The 18945-nt window shown below is 38.1% G+C and overlaps 1 long non-coding RNA gene across 1 annotated transcript; it reads right to left on the bottom strand.

Annotated features, from left to right (window-relative positions):
- Positions 1-7268: 7268 nt before the first annotated feature.
- LOC134161295 (uncharacterized) lies at positions 7269-15665 on the bottom strand. The gene is made up of 4 exons (XR_009963933.1): positions 15472-15665; positions 9763-9959; positions 8561-8631; positions 7269-7864 (listed from the first exon to the last, which is right to left on the bottom strand). It is a non-coding gene; the product is annotated as an uncharacterized LOC134161295 (long non-coding RNA).
- Positions 15666-18945: the final 3280 nt, after the last annotated feature.

Genomic DNA, 18945 nt, shown 5'->3' with positions numbered 1-18945 from the left:
TTTTCATTAAAATACATCTAGGTTTGCCCAGACTAGGGTTATACTTGTTTTTATCAACATACAAAGATGTGGTCTCTTTTCTGTTGTCTTATAGATATACAGCCACACCTCTTTATTTGAGGTAGGTTGCTTTATTCTCCTGTATTTTGATCAAAATCAAGCTGTTTAAATTACTATATGTAACACTAACTAAGTGCTTCAAGTGAAAACACTGGCTTAAATATATTTCAAATGTTCACAATTTCAGTTGTTTTCTGCTGCAGAACAAAACTTTAAAGAATTGTGAATCTATATGGTATGCTTTATGCTTTTTGACAAACAAGTCTCCTACTGCATTAAGTACCTTCCACATTTGATAACTTTCTTTGCTCCAAACCTGCAATCTGTCCCACTCCAAATGCTCTTGGCATTTTGCTGAGAAAGAAATGTTAGGCTGCTAACACTCTGCTAACCACTGTTCTTCCCTTGTTTGCTGCTTGCCCTAGGAAGTTAGTCCATTTTGGGGGTGGCACCATGCACCCAATACCAGCCATAAGATCTGACAAAATTACTGATTTCAGGCTTTGAAACCATGATCTTATTTCTCAGCCATATAAAATCAGGAGGAGTATGCTGTGAGGAGTATGGAAAAACTGTTGAATATTCTTACCTTAAGAAAAAGGCTGGCCTCATAGTGCCCAGGCTAGGACACTATCCATACCCATAGTCAAGAATCACAGGTCAGCTGAGGATGCTGCTGCAGGGCTCTGCGAAAGAAAAGCAGAAGCTCTATGTGCTGGATATGGGGTGTACAAAAGGCCTTGATCCAGGATGGGGAGAGATCCACTATCTTTTATTGGTCCTACTGATAAGCCTAAGAGAAGGGATTTCTGCTTTTCTCTTTTCCTAGACCCATGCAATCTCAACAAGTGTTTTTTGAAGTTGAAAGTCACCCATCCTGTCCCTCCTTTCCCTTTTCCTCCCCAGACTCCAGAAGCTGTTTTTCCCTTGCTGCTCTTATCAGTTCCCAGTCTCCACCCTGCTGAGGGACACTTAGAGAACCTTTTCAATAGGAAAACTCCCTTGCAGCTCCCCATGACTCACAGACGATGCCTCCTTGGTGCTGAGGGCTGGTTTCTCCAGCAAAGGGCAAAAGAAATAGGCTTTTCCAGAACACAGCTTCTTTTATAGCCCATGTTTTCTCTCTTCTGATACTGACCAGTCCTGTTTGAGTTACTTGTGTGACATTTCCCCAGAGAAAGCAGCCATGCTGCTATCGCATGCGATTCGCTAAACAGCATGAAATACGCTAAAAAAGAAAACCTGGCAAATACTTGAGAAGCCTTTGCTAGGGTATTCTTGACCAAAATTATTTCACTGGAAGTGGATCATGTTAATAAAGCAATAAATGGTAACTTAAAGAAAACAGAGAAATTTGGAAAAAGCTAACACTGAATATGAATTAGCTGGCTATCAAGTAAATGTTATAAATTTCTTTAATACTCAAAGGCAATTCTAATTCCAGTTTTGTGCACTTAGTCAAATACTTAATCTAGGTACCCTTTCAATCTCTGTTTTTAGAATTCTGGATAATTCACAGTTTCTGTTTGAACATTTTGTAAATCATATATGCTGACTTATTTTAATAAAGTTCTTGAAAGCTAATGCCCGCATCTCTCCTGGTATTCAGTGTGGAAACTGAGAAGAGGGAGGAGTGGTGAAATGAGTACAGAAAATAAAAATTCACAAACCCGACGCCCTTCCTCTCAAGACAACAAACTGAAAGTGGAGAGCCCTTTTTCACTATCTTAACTCAGGAGCTAGGAAGTATTCAGATAGCAGTAATTTTCCACAGAAACTGAGTTCAGACCTTTCCTAAGGCGAGGCTAGCTGCCATCACAGCCCTGGCCTTTCAGGAAACTCCAGGACAGATGGTCAGTAACTGCTTCTTGTGCAGAGATTTATTTCTCTGTGGGACTTGGCTCGATGTGCTGGAGATGAGGCTGTTCATTTGACTCCCACCAACCTCTCATGTGCTTAGTGATTCAGCACCTTTCTTCCTGGGACAGGAGGGAAAGGATGGGGGAGGCAGGCAATGGGAGAAGGGATTTCTGTGTTCCTCAGCTAAAACTGGTTACTTCTTCCCATGCAAGTGAACAGGGAATCTTACCTAATGCTGGTTTAGAGCATACACTACCTGACAACACCATAACCTATGAAAACTGCACAAAAGCCAAAACCTGTAAGGCTTTGATTTTTTATTTTATCGGTTATGTGTGCTGCACACCTGCAGCATAATACAACTTTTTACTGGAGATGGAATGCGTCCATACAAATTCCTGCAAAGGAGTAGCATGTAAGAAAAATAAGACTCTCCTGGGGTTTTGCCCAAATAATTGGAAATATCAATTTATAAGAGTTTTAAAACCCAGTACCACCTGGCAGCTACTGTTTGCAGGGAATTAATTTTGGTTATGGTAACAAATAATTGCATTTTTTTAGGGCAATAACAAACACTAGTTTCAAGTCGAAATCCAATAAGCTGAAACAGCCTTGCACCAAAGTACCTGTTACTACAGTATCTTGTGAAGAAAGCTAACTGCTACTACGTGGTTGTTTATAAGCAGACTTCATGGAAGGGGCTAGCATGCCTGGAATCTGCGAATTCTAAATTTAAATGCTATTAAGAATAAGTACAATTATCTTATAAACTCAGTAAACCATAATGTATGCTCTGTCAGAGCTTGAAACCTTAATTCTTGTCTGTTAATGCCAATGGCAGAGATTAATATTCTGCATGGAAGGAAATTTGCATAAAGAAAATATTGTCCCAAGACCACTGGATATTCCCCTCCAGCTCCAAAAATAAAAGTGTGAAAGCATGAAATTAAGAACTAAGAGTACGGGATGTAGCATAAAATGCCACACCAGCATTTTTCAGAAACAGGTCCTTACCCTTTGCCAGGTTAAACTCTCCTCTCTGCTGCGTGAATCATTTGGTCCTCACTTCCCTAGCACTGTGAGGAACTGCAGTATCAAGTGAAACCACTGTCTGGATGGCCAACACAAAACCCTTAGCAGTCTTATATCTAGTTCATCTTTAATCATTTTAGTCAGCACCTTTGGAAGCAGCAGTACAGCAAGAACAAAGGCTTCTGAAAGCCTTTCTGCCTAGAAAGCTGTCCTTGAAGAGGTCCTCAAGAAAGACTACCAACAAACCAGGCCAACTCTGAGCTTCATTACTGGCAATACAGTAGGAGAAAATAATAAAGGTTTTGCCAGCTTACTATCAAACCTTCTTAAGTCATGACAAAATTTTTCTTTGTGGCTTTGCATTGACTGTATAGAATAACCTGAGAGATATATGAAAGAATACTCAGTTTTCTCCAGTCAGGGATCCTGAGATACCATGAGAACGAGCAAACTGTATGAGCACATTTCACTCCCTCTGAACCATAAGCTGACTATTGAATCTGACTAATGAGCAAAAGGAGTTCATTTTGAAGGGAACAAGAGGCGGGTGTGCTCAACAGTCCTAGCAGAGAAGCCATTTCATCTAGATGGTGAAGTAAGCATCCAGCTTTGAACTTTTTTACCAATTTCTTCTAGGCTTGCTTTGGCATATGCGCATCTTTGGTGTGCAATCATTCACTTACATGTGTGCAGAAGGCATGGAAGCTCTTAGGAATTAATGCAGTAAATTTGAAATCAGTTTGCTGAAGGGGCTATGGAAAGGACTGGGAAAAGACTTGACACATTCAGGAAAAACAGTAGGTGTAAATAGCAGGAGAACAGTAGGTAGAAGTTGAAAAGACGACAACAGACAGGAAGGATTCATACATCTACAGAATAAGTGATCCTGTGGCTAGGCAGTTGTAGGCATTTCAATTGAACCACTGTCTATTTTCTCAACCAGGTAATATGTTAAAATTTGCCTGCAAATTACAAGACTCTGCAAGAAAACCAGGTATCATCTGTTTTAATAGTTTTGATGTAAAAAAGCTAACACTTTGTTTTTCAAAGAAGCTTTCAAATTCCTCTGACATAGAAACCAACATAGGTTTATAGGCTCACAGGCAGAGCGGAAAAATGATGGCTTGTACTTCTTAATGAGCACTTTGGAGTTAGAGGGAACAAGGGAGCCTGAATGACGTAAAATTTTAGTGTGCAGATCGCCTGCCTTTTGTTATGAGGGCTGGACATAAGCCTAATGAAAAGGGGAACAGCTCCAGCATACGAAGTATGGACAGCTGCAATAACTGTCAATCCAAGAAACTGGAGGGGACTGAATAAAAATGACAGGAATTCCATCACCTGAAAGAGTGTGGAGGAATGGAAATAAACTACCACGGCTGCCTGTACTTCCCATTTGGACTAAGAGATAGGAGGAGGAAGAGGACAAGGTACAGCTGTCACAGCAGGAGCTACTGCGTCAGCAAAGTGGGGATCCGTGAAACTCCTTCTGTGAGGAGCAACGATCCGGGAACACAGGGGTAAGCACCAGGAGCTTGGGAGCAACTTGGGTGGGAGGCAGCAGTGCAACACAGAATGGCATTTCTGCCTTCTGTGTGAACACACTAACCATTTGCTAGGCTAGCCACCACAGCATCACTAGGCTTGAGTTCTTGAGAAGAGAGAGTGTATATGCTACAAAGGTCTTTTAATGGAGACTTTAATATCAGAAAATGGTACACAGAACCTAAGTTCCAGAGAGGAACTGCATTAAAAAAGTTCACCCTCATTGGCCCTTTGTCTTATGCATCTGTAGACAATCTCTTGCTGTCTGTGAAGGTTCTTCTGTGATTCCAGTTTAAATTATCTCCTATGGTGGATTTTATGACTACTTTGGGGCCATAATTAATCAATCATTTTCTTGGACCAAATTCTTGATGTCTCACTAAATATACACCCTGGAACTTGAAAACAATATCATTAACAACTTTGGGCACTGAAATAAATATTTTATCAACTACATCAAATATTAGAGACATTTTTGGAGTATTTGCCTCTCTCTCTAATAAATCAAAATGGACACATTGCATAGGCATGTGTATCTCTGGATCAAAACTGAGTTTCAGAAGTTTGTAAGCACATACTCCAAGTGTTGAAACTTCAAGGGACATCACAGTCACCAAAGGAACCTTTTGTTTCACCTTTTTTTGATGGACTAGATATTTTCCACGTGAGAAAGGGTAGCGAGCCACCGTAATGCTAAATAGAGTTGCGGATGTGGTAAGAAATCTGGAAAACTACTGTTAAACAGATTGTGACAAAGGATTCACAAACTTTCACAGAGGAGGACTGAGTGGTCAGCTGAGTATTGTCTCCCTGAGATTCCACAATTACAGCATCAAACCTTTCACCTTTTGTTGCAGTAAATGGGCTACACCTGCCAGGCAAAATAAATTCTGACTATGAGGAGAGATGATTTGGAGAAATGCACTTTTTTGTTGCCATTGATGTTTTAATAAAACCAGTTTTGTCTGCTTTACAAAGACCATGTGTTGAAATACAGACAATACATCATGATAAAGACCCTGAAAGCTATTGTTTATTATCTCTCCATACTAAAACAAAGTTTTCAGTGCTTCTCAAGCTGTTTCTATCTTTTCCTTGTTTGGTGTTGTTTTTTTGAGTGCCTTGTCTGAGACTTCCCTTTAAACTTTCTTCAGGGAAATAAATCTTGTAGAGTAGAGCTTTTACAAAACTCTTGCAACCGTGAACTCAAAATCTTCAATCAAGTACCTATGTGAAATTTTAAACCAAAAGCATGAAATGAAGCTAATGTGCCTGTAACATTTTATGAACCGTTAAGAATCATACAATCACTGAAAAAAAATGCCTGGCACCAATGACATCAGCAAACCTGAAAGAATGAACAGGCCCCTGGTGGTGAGTTAACATGAGGCAGAGCTGTATGCCCAAGAGGAGACAAAGAAATAGAGCAGTGGAAGAGGGAGAAGCCTCACTGATGGAAGCAGAAATGAAGATCCTTGTCTCCTTTTCTTTTTCTCTGTATTTGCCTTTAACCCAACCTAATGTTTTCATGGACATATAATAATGTGTTTTTAAAAGAAAGAAAGATTCCTAAATTCTCATGCCTACTCCCCATCCCAAGGCTACATACTCTTGTGTGTGGTTATTGGGGACTCTTCTTAAGAAGTAGCAAATGCATTGGCATCACTGGGGTAACCTACTTGTGGATAGCAGTCTGTACTCATAAACGTTTGTGAGTGTGGCAGAAATTTCAGCCACGTCTTTTTGTCTCAGATTTGGAGGAAAGAAAAATATTTTGTGGCATCCCAGGGATGTGACCAACAAAATGATTGGTTTTCTTTTATGTCTGTGTTATTGATTCAATTAGGAAACCACAAAAGTTGTCATAATAAACTGAACATCTGAAAAAGAAAGGTAAAATTAAATCTGAATGTCCTTGATACGAGTGCTTTGATGTAAGGTTTACTTCATCTGGGAGATATAAGTGTAGAAATGAGGGGTAGTATGGATTATGTCTGTCAAGTCTTCTACCACAGTTGAAAAGAATGATCTGAACAGTCTGTTGTTAAAAAGTCTGAGGCAGATGTTACTTTTACCACCACAATCAAAGCAAGGGTCCTCAGTGTTTGACTTTCAAAATCCCCTCTAAGTTCCTCACAGAGACGTAAAATGGTTTGTTTATTAAATCTGTAATTTTACAATACTTGTGAGGTCCAGAATGAAATGCCTGATTCTCTGCAATCTCTGGTGGGACATATATTTCCTTAATCTCTTTAAGAACATACCTCCTTCAGCCTAACACCAAGTGCTATATTTGTAATCTAAGAAAACAGTAAAGATTCTATTTTCTTTCATTATAATTTCTGCTATATTCATCTTAAAGTTACCAATTTAGCTATTTTATTCATGTGAATACATATTAACAGTAGTGAAAAATGTCACATTTCTTTTCGAATGCCTGAATATATTCATACTAACTCGCTGCTGTCTTTGTCTCAAAAGATTTTAAAGGTGTTTCAAAACCTCACAGACAAAAGACTCACTTTACCAGCCACAAAAGATTGATCATCACTCAGCAACAGAATTCAATAAAACTAAACTGTGAGGAGCAGTTTATGTCAAGAAATACAAGTAGAGGCTTCCCTGAAATTCATGTTCAATTAGTTGATAATTTGTTTCCTCAGCACTCCTATCAGGCAGTTCCCATCTGCATGTACCAGAAGTCAAAAATGGAATAAGAGACCAGTGACAACATTAAGAAACAACACAGTTAAATGGATCTATTTGCTGTATTTAAATTTCTCAATACTGAGATAATACAATTAATTCAAGACAAAATATGAGTGAAAGAAAACAGCCAGACTTCAAGCAGGGAAAGGAGCTACGTCTCCAAAAGGGTATAGGATGAACCTTCTAATCTGAAGCAGCATTTAAAATTCATAAGGAGATTCTGAACTCACTGAAGCTGAATAGGGCTTCGGTTTTGGAAGTCAATGGTAAAATTTCACTGAGGCATAATTTAGTTCTTGGTGTTTAAAAACACATTTTAAAGCGTGCTAACACCAGATTAAGTGTGTTTGCTTCTCTTATGCCATGTCTGTATTCAGTGGTCACAAGTCAGTGACCTTGATTTGAAACTTGAAATGATTTGAAATAAAATAACGGTAAAAATCATGCTTTTTTTTTAACTTATTTGCTGCATTGCATTCATCCACTGTTACATGTCTAATGTCAAACAGGAGTTTAAAGACATGCACAACAGCCCCATGAGACCCCAGCTCTCATCCAGGAGCTGCCCCTATCTCTGATACTACAGTAATCACCCAGCTCTGAATGTTTAGAATCACGGTGACTAATTGAGATCAGGACCTAAACTCTGAAGAACAGCCTGGCAAGACCAACAGATGAGAAATACATTACAACAGCATTAGCTAGTCACCATCAATCCACAAACACCGGAGGAATGTCACATGCTGATTGCCCAAATCTGACACTGAACTGAGACAAACCAAATTGCCCGTGGGTTGAAAGTGCAGCAGTCTGCACTGCAGTGCAAGGTGAGATGGGATGGGCAGGGGAAAGTGGGACACAAAGCAGGGATGAGGAGTCATCTCACCTAGTCAAGATGGGTCTCATGTTCTCTCCAGTAAGGGGAAACAGAAAACACCGTGAAAATAAGGCAAACACCAGAATATGCACAGAAGGTAGGAAAACCAGGTTGAGTAAACTTCACAGTTTCCACTACTCTGAGACATTGATTGCAACTTTGGAGAAAGACCTGGATTTTTGCCTGCTGTTACTCCTGCAAAAAGGGAACAGTAATGGTGCCCCTCAGGATGGGAGTTTTGTTACTTTCCAAATGTTGCATGTGTTTTTAAGTGTCCTGGTGGAATTTGTACATAACCATGCAAAGAAATCAGTACACACATGCATAAGATAATGTTCTTTTACACATTTATAACAAGCAGATTTAGACATATAAAGAGCAGATATAGTGGCTCCCCAATATCAAGGCTTCCCCTGAAATATTCTTTAACCATTAACAATTTGCTGTATCATTTACATGCATAAAAGCTAGGAATACATGTTATGCTGTGCATTGTACACTCCTTGCTTCTTAGAAAACAATACACAAGGGAAACTTCTCCACTGATTCTAGGGAAAAAAAAGAAAAAAGCATTTGTTATAAAAAATTTCTAACAAGAATAGGAATTCTGTAGTGGTGGAAGTAAAAACTATATTTAATGGGAAGGATCAGTAATTCTGTGTATAAATTTTGTATGACTTGCATTTAAGTGAGAAAAATTGTAAGAAAATAAATATTCTTCATTTGGTACACCAGTCTGAAATCAGCATAAACTTAGGTGGCATAATCATCTCCTGAACACCTTTAAGGAGTAGGTTCAATCCCTTGACTCAGTTCCCTGAAGCCAGTGGAACTAGCTCTATTACCTTACATCACATCTGATGGCCTTTATGGAAGGATGGAACAGAAAGGTTACTCTTATGTAAAACAACAAAGCCAGAGAATCAAATGCACATCCAAAACAATGTGAAATGTCTCTTTAGTAAATATCATTATTTTGCACTCTAGGAACCCTGAAGTTAGTCTTAAAATACTCTATGATTTTTTTTTTTACACAAGTGTATCTTTCCTGGCTCCAGATTATTTTGTCAATCTTCATCACACTTCAAGATCAAGACCTTGTTTCTAGTTGCTGTTGCTTTTCTTCTTATTTTTTTTTTAATTGTGTATTATTTTCAGAGTTAAATGCATTATGTCTGCTGCCTATTTTATTTGGAATAAAACACACAGAAATAGTTTTAGACTGGAGTAACCAGTCAGACCCATTTAAGTATAGCTGACTCACAAGACTAGCAGAGATAAGCGGGAAGTTTTGTAAACAACGTTAGTGTTTCCAAAGCAGCTATCCTGCAATCCCATCACTCACATGAGAGGCCAGTTCCTGGCATGCAGTGAGTTTATCAGGAGCAGCCTGAAGGAGAAAGTGAAGTTGAAGTAAAAGCCTAGTCTTACAGTAAAGCAACTTCATGTTTCTGCTGTGCCTTTCACTTCTGTGGTGGTAGAAAAGAAAAAAAGGGAAGAGGGAGAAAACAAGAAATGCTTTTGCAGATGAATTCTTACACCCTGTTGTCACATTTTAAATTTTTAAATCACACTAGGTTAATTCAGCTTTTATTTTAGCAGGGTATTATGAAGTCCTTTTGGATGTCTCATCCTGTGCAAGTGCCATCAGAAGCATAGAGAGGTTTTGATGCTGGTACCTCTTCCAGGTTTGTCCCATGCTTCCTGTAAGTCCTCCTGCCTCTGCTTTCTGCTGGTCTCCCAGTGCTGCTGCTGATCTTCTCTGGGTGGCCAAAGTAGTAGGAACAAGTGTGGCAACACTAAGGTCCTCACTTTCCCTGTTGGTGGGAACCATCCTGAGGACTCTGACAAGTGGCGACCATTGAGTTCATGTTCCCTATCAAAACAAAAGTAGATTGCTGAAAACCTGTTCAGAGGAGTTACTAGGACATTCTCTGATTCTGTCAGTATCGCTGAAGAATATCAATACTTGAAAAAACTTGCCAATGTGCTGTTCATCTCTCTCCCTCTTTACAGTACTCACTAACATCTGGTCACAAAGCGCTGTACTTCCACTAGTCGATATTACGTCACTCTTCATAAAATATGTTCACTTAAGTTTGTATGAAAAGTCCAGCTAGCCCTGCTAGTGCCCAATACCAGGGTATCCCCACAAGTCCTGTGTGCAATGCCGTTTCCTTAGCAAGCCAGTTCAGTTTTCCATCCTTTAGTTCTTGTACCTGATGTACTATCCAGAGAGTTTTGTCACTGCTGAAAACAAGACATAATTCATAATGGCAATCTCCAAACCATCATAGAAACATGGAGATTACACCCGTAAAACAATTCCTTGAAACACCACTTTAGCACTCAGTGTTATGTGCTTAGAAACACCGCAGTATTTGTCCCCCCAACTGGCAGAATTTCAGCAGAAGACTAAGGTAGAATATCGCATCAAGCAAGAGGAACCCCCAAAACTCTGCATTTCTCTGGACATCCAACCCAAGCAAGGAGATCTTGAAAAAGAACATGACTTAGCAGTAGTTGTGATCTGTTTTGGTAGACTATAAGCAAATCGTATTTTAATAATCTTTCCGTTCAAGTCTAACTACAACAATTTTTGGTCCCATTCCAATTACATTTTACTTTTCTAGATGCGAAAAGTCTTATTTCTACTAGGTTCAGCAAACAGAGGAGTTCAGAAAACATTGCAACAACATTACTGTTGACGGAATCACAGCAATTTTTATAGCTGAGCTTACATTTACAAGCAGGAGTATCACCAGGGTCACAGCCCTGCTTCATGTCTTGTGGCAACTGAACAAAGTTGAACACACACAGTCAGACATTTAGATGGCCAGCTGGCATGGGCCATAAGCACTGCAATATCATTTTGCCCACCCACATAGACAGTGTTTTAAAACCAGTAAATAGAAATACAACAGTAGTTTTATAGAAAGGCCAGACTATAGATAATTAATCCATTGGATAAATATGTTTACACCAGACAGAAAGGCAGAACTCACCAGCCAGACTTTACCTTGTATAAAATTTTCTGTAGCATGTATTGTTGCCAAATGTCATTAGTGCAAAAAATGCAGCTCAGAAATTATCCAAACTTCCTGTTGCTTCATGCAACCAGCTACAGTAGTAGAAACCTGTCTCAGGAGACATGCTGTATTTTAATATATGACTATCTTTGCACCATGGAAACAACTATGGTATCTGTCACAGAGACAACTTCCCTCAGGACTCAACTAATTCTGCAGTTTCTTCATTAATGTGATGATGGCAACAATTGTATTAGCAAATAGGAAAGCTGCCTGTGTTCACGTAACTATTTTAGCATTCAAGGGAATGTAGAGTAGAAGTTTGGAAGTGTGAGGTCTAATTCTTAAAAAAATATGCAAAAGCTATTCAATAATACATTCACTTTTTTGAAGGAGGTAACATAATTTCAGTAATTTGAACTTTATACTGTATACATACGACATCTTCCTTTCCTATGTAACTGCTGTGTTTCATTGCAGAGATAGGTACATTTCATTATGCTGGCAGTACCAAAGGGGCAAAAATTGCTGATCTCTCTCCTGCACTGGTCTGCTCCAAGATGAAATAACAAAAAGTTTAACTAAATTGTTTCCCATAAGCTGGAGGGAGGTAATCAAAGCTAATGTAACATTGCTCTTCTAACCCCTGTCCAGGGAAGTTACACGGTTCACAAATCAAGTTACAGGGGCAACACGGGCACTAGGAGGAGACAGGCAAAGAAACAAACAGGAAGAGAGATTCAGATATCAGCACTTACTAATAAACCTTCTTTTTTCTGTGCTTTGAGATGGATACATTAAAAACATAGTTCATGGTATAGAATTTCCTAAACAATTCACTTATGTTCCCGTAGCTTTTTTCTTAGCTATTTTCCTAAAAGTTGTAAAAGAGACAAAACAGACAAAAGTAAACATTTAATGTAGTGCATAAATAGTCTTTCTTTGGAGCAAGATAGCATCAAAGCTAAGAATTTATTAGCATTCAAGAAAAGACTGGACAGTTATAAAAGCAAGAAGAGTTACCAACATGCTGAATAGGAAAAGCATATTTCACTAGAGCTATAAAAGAAAACTGTAAGCCTTAGAACATGATCTGACCTATACCACATCAGGGAATTAAGAAAATCTTCACAACAACTTTCCTAATTCCCAAGTTGAGTCAGGCCAGGTACTTGTGATTTTGATTGGAAAATGACAGAGCTAGTAAGAGGGGAGTCACACCAGATTCTTCCACATACCTTTGGTTTTGAGAGAGAACAAATACATTTTCAGGTTCTGTTTGAGGTTTAGGCATGATTTCACATCAGTTTTTATTTCATCTTTTCTTAGTTTTCTCCTGGTTTTACTAGAATTCCTAAAGTTTTACTTCATGCATTTGCTCACTTACATTTTCTCTCTTTCAGGTGGCAGGTACGGTTTCATTTTGGCACACTACACACAGCTACTGAAGCATGTTAGCAATTAGGGAATTGGCTGCAAGAAATAAGAGTCAGAGATCTTTGCATTGGATGAAAATGGATCTCTATTGTAGCTGACAGAAACATTTTTTGTTTTGTCATACTGCATTGCTAAGAAAGAAAATCTACAGAAGCACAAGACTCTCATTGATCGCAGTCACCAGTCCTTCATGGAAAATCACCACCAACTTCAAAAAGGGCTTTGTAGTAAAAGGACACACACACCAGTAATAATCAGATAACAACTTTCACTTTCATTTCCCAAACTCTCTCCTGGGATCCTTCCCTCATCTTTTTGCTCTGCCTCTCACTCTGTTCCTCATCAAAGCCTTAGGCTTTGACCACTGCACCCCTCTCCTCTCTGTTTTATGCCACATATGCAAAAAAAACCCACGGCTCCACCTATTTTACAGCTAGAGAATGAGTTTCTTTCTCATTAGCACATATTAGAAACAATTATAGTTTTCAATGGTATGGGAAAATAATGTGAATGGGATCCCTATGTTCAAAATAAAGCTCAGTGTTTTGTTTACATATTTCATTAATTAAGGCACTCTTTTTTTACCTTAGCTGCTGATAAGTTATCTTGGTAAACATTATGCATGATAGCTACTATTTGTTGCTATATAAAATTAAATTATCAGACGGGTAATCAAATTGGAAATTTTCTCTGCAAAGGATACTCGTCACAGGAAAAGAACATGTGTTAAAAATCTCTTTGCTTTTTCATGGAGGAAAGGTACTTGACTGTAATTCTACCCGTATTACTAATGAATTCAGAATGAATAATGAAAAAAAAAATTCTCTACCAGCAATATGATTTTCAAAACTAATCATTTCACAGAAACGTGGTAGGTTAAGTAACATGAGATGACCATTTGGAACAGAAAATCTTGAGAGAACTAGTAAAGAGGGATGTTCACAAATTATTTTTTAACATGAGTAGAAATTTCACCAACTAGCATTCATTACTATATCAGGGTATAGAGTTTTCTTCTTCAAATTTAGAAGTTTGTTGTTTAAAATAAATACTTGCGTGTTACCTACTTAATCAAGTATCTGAAGAGTCAAAAAGAACCATAGGATCATGCAGTTAAACTAGCAATGGAAATTAAATTGCTCTACTTTTATAGAATTCTTCATTATAATTTATTTTGCTGGGGTTTGACCTGACAGTGAAGTGTATTTTGAATTGGGCATCTGATATCAAGTAAAGGCCATTACAACACACCACCTGAAGACATATTTGGTGGTAACACGAGTTCTATTTTAGTAGTTAAAATAATTCTTTATATCTGAGTTGTCCTGGACTTTATGTCACACAAAATTATTTCAAGTTCAACAACTCCATTGTTTGCAGTAATCCTTTTAATATTCAGCATGGAGGGAGCCAACAGGTCACAAAAGTGACTTCCCCTTGTACTGTGAAAGTTCATGTGGATTTGAAAAAAGCTCTGAGCTCATGGGCCTGTGACCTCAGTCTGTAATTTCTAGTGTTCATCTGCAGGAGGGCAATGAGCTACTTCATCTCATAACCAGCCTCTAAAACAGCCACATCCCTCGAGACTATGTTCTAGAAAAGGCAGCTTTGCAGATCAGATGGCTAACATCTGTGTAAAAGTTCTTCATAGCCAAATCCTAGTAATGCATAGTGAAAATGTTACATTCACACACAATGGCATTCTGTTCACACCGAGTTCTTATTTTCCACTAAAAAATAGGCACCCCCAAACAGATTTTCATCCCAGGGAATGAAGATCAATACCCTGCCCTCTTAAGCCTTTTTTCTTAAACAGGTTAAATCTGCCTTGATGTAATTTTAAACAGCTGTCCCTCTCTCTTACAGTTGTCTCTGTAAGATGGAAATAGTAGCCATGCATGTCAAAAGGAGACAAACACCTTAATATTCTCCAGGTACCTAGCTGGTACATTGATGACTACCTTAAATGAGACCAAAAGCCAATGTATAATTCCATATTTAATTCAATCCTTAAAGACACAAAAGGGCTCTGCAGTAAAAAATGAAAAGAAAGGAGAAATAGCAGGAAACTGCCTAGATTATGTGTGAACATGTGTTTAAAGATTGTAGCTTAATGCAAAAGGCAGATGAATTAGAACTGCAAATCTACTTACTGTTAGCACTCCTTGCTTCAGAGAACTTCACAAATTAATATTCTTTTAATGTATTTCCAAGTAATGATGTACGAGCCTATATAGATAGATATTTAAGCATTAAATGAACAATGGAGCAAATCTTTGATTGAGGAGAGATTTAATATATAACAACTATAGGCAATAGAATCTGAATTAGATATGTCTTTTGTCTTGAAAATAAATTTCAAAACAGTCATCAATGAAGCTCTAGTGAAAATATAGATTTTGCTTTCCAAGTTAAAATTAAAACAGTCATCATAAAAAAAATCCTAAATCAGTCAAACCCTGCATTCATTATGAACTGTAATTTTGCAGTCCTATTCCTATCTTTCTTCTGCCACTATTGTGATGTTTTACTCAGCTGCCACCCCACACCACGCATTTCCTCTGGGTGCATCTCCCTTACCGTCTTGATGATGTGACTACATAGTTGAGACATGGTCCACTCATTACCCACACTGCAAACATGGTGGTGTACATTTGAGACCTGCTTCCAGGCTCACTGCAAAAAGGGTTGAGGACAGGCTGGAAAACAACGGGAAGGCAGGAGCACTCAATTTTTGTGTTTTTCAGTAGTGTGGCTATGAGCACACCATACCTGCTGCTACCTCATTTGATGGCTTTCTTGCTGTCACCAAAGGTCTGGTGCAGCCCAATGTACCCACACCAACAGTGAGACTCCCCATTAGGGTGACCTGTGCTGGGAAAAAAGGATTAAAAAAAACAAAGCAAAAATGAGAATACATACTTGAGTACAATTATGATCTAGGTAGATGGTGACTCTTCCTTCAAAGACCTCCTCAGAAGCTACCCACTTTGCCCCTTCCTTCTCTGTAAAGATACCAGTTTGCTATGTAACAGAATGCACATTAGAACTGTTCTTCAGCTGGTCTCAATTCAGCTCAGTTAATTCAAAGCTCCAATGAAGGAAAGGAATAAAGAGTAAAATAAATAAATATAATGAACCAATTGCTCAGTTAGTGTAATTGCATGGGCTTCAGTAGAACTACACTAATTTCCAGCAGCTGGTGTTCTGGCTTTTTATTTTTATTTACTTTACCTCCTGTTCTTAATTTCCTACCCTCCCATTTGTCTGTTATTTTCACGTTCTATGGTGGCTTCATTTGGAGTGTAAAGTCCTTTGCACAAAGCAAAAACCATGCACAACTCTAGGACAGATAGTGAATGCATTCCACTATACGACAGGTAGGAGAGAAGTGATAGGTATAGAGACAGTATAGAACTGCAACAAAAAATATATGTCCAAATCCAGTTCCACATATATTTTCTCTCTTGGAGAAGATGTTCTTTCCTATACAATGTTCATTGTTCCCTCTTCCAATTCATGACTCAGGAATATTTTTTCCTGTGTCAGGTGTTCGTTCAATACAACTAAGACAGCATTTCTACGTTTTAGTCCTAAAGCTAGACATATTAGGCAAACCTACTCATAACTTTCAAAATAACAGCTTTTCAGTGGACATATCAATGTATCACCTTAAAAATACAAATATGAGTTTAAACAGACTCTAAATCATTGTCACCCACATTCAGAGATTTTGCTTATACTTATTTTTGCTGACCAATTTCATCTAAATATGCCATAAGCATTTTCCCACTACATTTCCATTTCCTTATACACAAATGCCATTCTGAGATATAATTTGCAGAATATCATCCTGCTAATTTATACTGATGTGGCAGTATAGGTGGACGAAAGTGTAAGAAAAATTGGTTTTGTGGAAGAAAGGCTGATTGCCAAGGAATCTGGTGCTACAGTGTTTGAAAAGAGGAGTCATATGTCAGGAATTAGGCTATTTAAATGGTAAGTATGGATTAGATTTTTGATAGAATTACTGTTACATTCACATGAATCTGTTGTTTCTAAGGTTTTGCATTAAAACTTACGGATGATGTAAGAAGCATAAAATAATGCAGAATTTACCACACCTCCCACAGATCAGAAGCCCCAGTATTCCCCCTGAAATTAAGCTAGCACTCATGTAAGGATTTAACAAGGACAGCAGGTCAAAGACTGAGCTGAAGATGGAAGTTGAAGTGGAAGTTGTAAAATTTGGTCTGGAGCCTTACAGACTTACTTTTAGTCCAGCAGTATATCAAGAAAGGTCTAACAGCAAAGGGCCTAAAAAACTCAATGTTGTCTATAACGTTGTTTTTTTATTTCAAGAGCTTTCACTCTCAAAGGGTTGATGAATTTGTTTAAACAAAGCCTCGAGGGATTTGATCTTTTACTATCAGACAGGAAGAAGAGTCTAATTTCTTCAGTATAGACTTTATCCAGTTTATGATTCCTCTGAAATGTCTTTGCATAAACATACATATATATATATATTTATGCTGAGAACCCTTTCCACAAGAAAAGACATAAACAGCTTTTACCAATAATTCATTAAAATTTATAATAGCTTTACACTGTAAATACCTGTATTAAAATGTTCCTAAAAATAACTGACTTTATTACTGACATAAAAATGCCTATCAGGTTTTGAAATTTATTTGTTTTTTAATCTCTGTTATTCCATGTTGGAGAGGTCTGCATGTACTTCTAATATTAGCACTCATTAAAGTCTTGGTCTATAAATCTGTGGTGAGACATACTGCTTTCCTGGGATGAAGCCCACCTAAATGAGGACAGATCTGACAGGGAGCCCAGGAGTTAAGGGGTTTACTGGGTTTGTTTTCCTCTTCTGCTTTTGTATTAAACCTTTGAAAAACTGCATCTTACTGATCCTCATGAAAAGCTCAGCCATAAGTTCATCTTGGTACAACCTATGCAAGACCTCAAAGTTTATGATAGGGAAAATACAGGTTTTCCATATTTCATAGTTATTCTGAGCTTATCATCAGACAAAATACAAATAATAAAGAAGCCTGAAAAGCCTTAAACCCACCCCAAATACACAATTTTTTTTCTTCTTTTCAAATTAACAACTTGGATTTTACATCAATAGTAAACTGACCCAAATATATATATATGAAAATATAGATATAAATATAAACAATGTTTACAGATGACTTCTGCTTAAGCACAGGTTATGAAGTGTTTAGTCCATTTTTAGTTGTTAAAATACAATTTTGATATTAAATTTTAATATTCCAGAATCAGTATAATTAAGTTCAAAAGCAGTCCAATTTAACTAGAGGCTAAAGAGTTTATTCATAAGTTATTAATTCCACTGTCAGCAGCATTTTTCCTATAATATACTCCTTTTTACTGTTCCTGAAATCTGTGAAGCAAAAATACAACAAAAAATTTGCCCTAGATAATTTACCATACTATAGATTTCTATCACATATATAAAACCCTGGAAGTATCATTTTCAATGTGTGTTTCCCAATAATCGTCACTGTCATTATTAATTATTTTGTTCTGTCATGTAAGAATTGAAGATATCAATTAAAATAAATGAGAACTCATCCCCTTTGAATCAACCTGGTTACATAATTAGCACTCATTTATAGACTCTTCTATTAATGGTGTTGCTCCATCTACCAACTGCTATAGTGAGGGGAAATAAATGTCCCAAATTGTTTCATGCCTTCATAATGGGCGAATTGCAATTTCAGGCATAGTGGTAATGCCATTTACAGCACATTTTTGTGGAAAAATAATTCCTTTATATCATTTATTTTTATTAACCTTTCTACTGCAGCGGAGATCACAGTATCACAGTATCACAGTATGCTGGAGATTGGAAGGGACCTCAAAAGATCATCTAGTCCAATCCCCCTGCCAGAGCAGGAACACCTAGATAACGTTACACAGGAATGTGTCCAGGCGGGCTTTGAATGTCTCCAGGGAAGGAGACTCCACAACCTCCCTGGGCAGCCTGTTCCAGTGTTCCGTCACCCTCACTGAGAAGAAGTTCCTTCTCAAGTTTAAGTGGAACCTCTTGTGTTCCAGTTTGCACCCATTACCCCTTGTCCTATCATTGTTTGCCACTGAGTAGAGCCTGGCTCCATCCTCGTGACACTCCCCCTTTATATATTTATAGACACTTATAAGGTCACCCCTCAGTCTCCTCTTCTCTAAACTATAAAGACCCAGCTCCCTCAGTCTTTCCTCATAAGGGAGATGCTCCACTCCCTTAATCATCTTGGTTGCCCTGCGCTGGACTCTCTCCAGCAGCTCCCTGTCCTTCTTGAACTGAGGGGCCCAGAACTGGACACAATATTCCAGATGGGGTTAGCCGTGAGGATG

The sequence above is a fragment of the Pezoporus occidentalis genome, unplaced genomic scaffold, assembly GCF_034315485.1.
Source record: "Pezoporus occidentalis ecotype Australia unplaced genomic scaffold, CSIRO_AGI_Poc_V1 ctg172, whole genome shotgun sequence".
Taxonomy (NCBI): Eukaryota; Metazoa; Chordata; class Aves; order Psittaciformes; family Psittacidae; genus Pezoporus; species Pezoporus occidentalis.
The sequence above is the reverse complement of the archived record's forward strand: the minus strand, read 5'-3'. Positions and strand labels throughout refer to the sequence as shown.